Source organism: Euphorbia lathyris, chromosome 4, assembly GCF_963576675.1.
Source record: "Euphorbia lathyris chromosome 4, ddEupLath1.1, whole genome shotgun sequence".
NCBI classification, from domain to species: domain Eukaryota; kingdom Viridiplantae; phylum Streptophyta; class Magnoliopsida; order Malpighiales; family Euphorbiaceae; genus Euphorbia; species Euphorbia lathyris.
In genome coordinates this window covers 82515105-82518818 of record NC_088913.1, presented here as the reverse complement: position 1 = coordinate 82518818, position 3714 = coordinate 82515105, and the positions used below count along the sequence as shown (strand labels likewise).

Sequence of the window (3714 nt, the reverse complement as noted above, 5' to 3'; positions counted from 1 at the left end):
AAATAACGATGAGAATGATGGATCTAATCGTTTGGCTAAATCCATCTTTTCTTCAAATCATTCGTTTATTTATTAGGTTTAACTATGTCCATCCTCTTCGAGAATGCGTAATTAGCGTATTGTGGAGATTTTGTTCATTTTAGAGATGGTTCATTCATTTATTAACCTTAAGATATGTCGGTCACGGAAATACATGTTCGGGATAAGTTTGTGTTCATTGTCATAAAGTACGGATGAGATATAGAAATTATTAGAACAAAATAGAACCTTTTAGATTAAACGACAAATGAAGTTGTTTTCTAAGATTAAAGCCCGATTGACCTTCTTTGATCTAAGAAGAAATTTTTGAATATCAATCTCATCGATCTCATAAGTATCATACCAAATCCCATCAATCGAATCACTTTTTCGAGAAATACGAGACATCTAAGTCATACAAGTAAAGAGATTTATTCATTGATAAGAAAAATAAAAAACGTGAACGGTGAGAAATATATATAATATTTTATTTCTTATCTTATTCTTATTTTTTAGAATTTTTTTACTTTAGGACTATGGGCGAATGACGGGAATTGAACCCGCGCATGATGGATTCACAATCCGATTGGCTTCCACTTTCAGAGGGAAATGTTACATTTCACATGTAAAAAAAACATGTAAAATTTTGTAATCATAGGGTTATGTTTGCAAAAAAAAATACCACAGGTACCACATTGCAAATCGGCCAAACCACATGGTAGTTATTTGTAATTAACCCTAGTATTTATCAATACTCTTTATATTTCTCGTTGACGGAGTCCCACGGGCCTTGCCGTTAATTAATAATTGTTGCTTGCTTTTCTTTTTTTTGGTAGGAAAAAGTTTAGGCAAGGGTAGGTCTACCCACTTTCAAGGTCAGGCAAACCGTTGCTTGCTTTTCTTTTTGATATATTCAGTATGTTTTTTTTTTTATTTATCCGATTTTTTTTTATTTGAAATGGGTAGAGTATATTAAATATACTATGGTAGTTTATGGTAGTTTTTTTTAGATTTCTATGAAACGAGTATTGTTCCAATAAAAATAGAAAAACCTATAAATAATTAAATCTTGTATTTGCTTATAAGTTGTCCTTTTCACTTTATAAAACTCATTTTTTTTCAGGAGTATTTTGAGTTGGATAAAATTATAATATATAATAAATATGAAAAAATAGTGTATATTAGTAGTATTAAATAACTAAGTAAATCATTAAAAAAATAACTAAGTAAATCATAAAAATCATGAAAATATCAAGTAAATATTACACATTAAAAAAATATTTTGGTATCATATATAATTCGGTTTGATTTTCTGTTACATCATTTTTTTTAAGGGAAATTTACATATAAATTCACATTTGGAAAACTATCTACAATTATATCAAGTTTTAATTTTGATTTATGTCAAACTAATAAATCATCACTTTATTCTATTTTGAGAACTGGAGTTTATAAATTATGGGTCTAGAATATATTGTTTAGGTTTTAGAATTTATGAATTTGAGTTTAGAATTTCTAAATTATGGTGTAAAAATATACTTTATTTGTTATATATGACAAATAATGACATATTCAGAATTAAGTTTACTAATTTGATTTAGTTGTAATTTTGTAGTTAATTATGATATTCATGCCTTTTTTTTTTTAAATATTCTAACCGATAGCCAATAACTAAATTATCTAATTTTAAAACCAAATCTAATAAAAGTAAGTAAATAATAATACCAAACTTTTTTTTGTTTTGGTTATCGGTTGTTATTTCTAAAGTCCGCTAATCCGCAAGTGTTGCATTTAATAGACATGAATCTTTAAAAAATCAAATATTTATTTAGGGTGTTTGTTTGATTGCTCCGTTTCATGTTTCTGTTTGTCTTTTTATTTCAAAATGGAGAGTTTTAAGTGTTTGGTTAGTGATCTCTTATTTGCCTTTTCCATCTGAAAAGTAGACTTTACAAAAATAGTTTTTTTTTCCAACCGCAAACAGCAAACAACAAACACAAACACAAACACAAACAAAAACAGTTAGTTTGTACAATAATAATTCCTTTATTCCACCGTCTGAGCTTAATTTTCAAAAAGTATTTTGCACCTTTCGTGTATTTAATTTAAAGGTGATAATTTTTAATACGATTTATAGAAACAACAGATATGATACATGATTATTTTTTTATTTTTTTATTTATATAGTATGTAACTATATATTTTATGAATAATATAATACGATTTTAAAATGGGTTAATGTGCAAAAATACCCCTAACGTTTTGGGTCAGAAGTAATTTTACCCCTAACGTCTAAAATGGTGCAATTTTGCCCCTAACGTTGGAAGTCAAAAGCAATTTTACCCCTAACATTAATAAATTGGGTCAATTTCAGACACTATTATAAAACACAGATATTTTTGTTCCTTATTCAGCACCAATTGCATAACAATTCGTTCTGAAAAAAGGATTTCATGTTTTTTATAATTTAATAATAGAATTTGAGATTAATATTTATAAATTTGGTGAATTTTTTGAATTTATTTTGTCTAATTCGTATAAAAAGACAGTATATTTTTTTTATTTTTTTCACATCCCAACGTGTGTTTATGATTTGTTACTGATAAAATGACATACGTATGAAGTGTAGATGACAAGATTCATGACCGAGAAGACAGTTTGATGAATTATTTCTCAAATTGACCAAATTTATTAACGTTAGGGGTAAAATTGCTCTTGGCTTCCAACGTTAGGGGTAAAATTGCACCATTTTAAAAGTTAGGGGTAAAATTGCTCCTAGCATAAAAACGTTAGGGGTATTTCTGCACCTTAACCCTTTTAAAATTGCCTGAATAATATAATACGATTTTAAAATTGCCTGATTTAATTGCGAAAAACCTGTAACTTCAATCTACGATATGGGCCTTTAGTGGATCCAGCCCTAATTTTGAAAGCCCAATCTAACCTTCAGCTTTCCCAGAGCCCACCCCGATTAGGGTTTCATTCTCATATAAATATCCTATAGTCATCTCTCTTCTCCCACTCCCCGCAGCTTCTCTGTTTGAAAGCAGCAGTTAGGGTTTTGCGAATCTAGAGTGTGAGGAAGATCTCAAGTGCCTTTTCACCATGAGAGCCAAGGTAAGAGCTTAGCATCGTATGTTTGATTGCTTTAATTGAACTTTTTGATTGTGTTTCTGATAATTTGTGGTTTGTTTTATTTTGTTTGTTTATCAGTGGAAGAAGAAGCGTATGAGGAGGTTGAAGAGGAAGCGCCGAAAGATGAGACAGAGATCCAAGTAGTTGATTTCGTCGCCTCTTACGTTTCGAAGACTGTTGCTCTAGTTTGTTTGCGTTTTCTGAATACTGCTTCAAGTAGTAATTTTGGCTGTGTTTCGTCTTTTAGATATTGAGTACTATTTATTAGACCTATTTCATTTTTAATGGAAATTGGATTTCGTTTTTGCTTAATGATTTTTTTTCACGGTTAATTGTTTTATTTCTTTAATCTATTATGCGTTTATCAGCTTTGTGCATAAATTGGTGATTGAATTTGTGAACGAGTTTTTGGATTAGCGTTGAACTAGGCACGTTTGGGTTTTGAGATCTGACAATTCGTTCAAATTGTTTCACATGATAGATGATTTCAGATGATTTTCATGTTGTTTGCTTCTGCTATAGAAGTGGAAATTGAGTTTCATTTAGTTAAAACTGATATGC

The 3714-nt window shown here is 29.3% G+C and overlaps 1 long non-coding RNA gene across 1 annotated transcript; it reads left to right on the top strand.

Moving 5' to 3' along the window:
- Positions 1 to 2978: 2978 nt before the first annotated feature.
- Positions 2979 to 3465, top strand: LOC136226793 (uncharacterized). Its single transcript, XR_010687859.1, has 2 exons — positions 2979 to 3135; positions 3232 to 3465. It is a non-coding gene; the product is annotated as an uncharacterized lncRNA (long non-coding RNA).
- Positions 3466 to 3714: the final 249 nt, after the last annotated feature.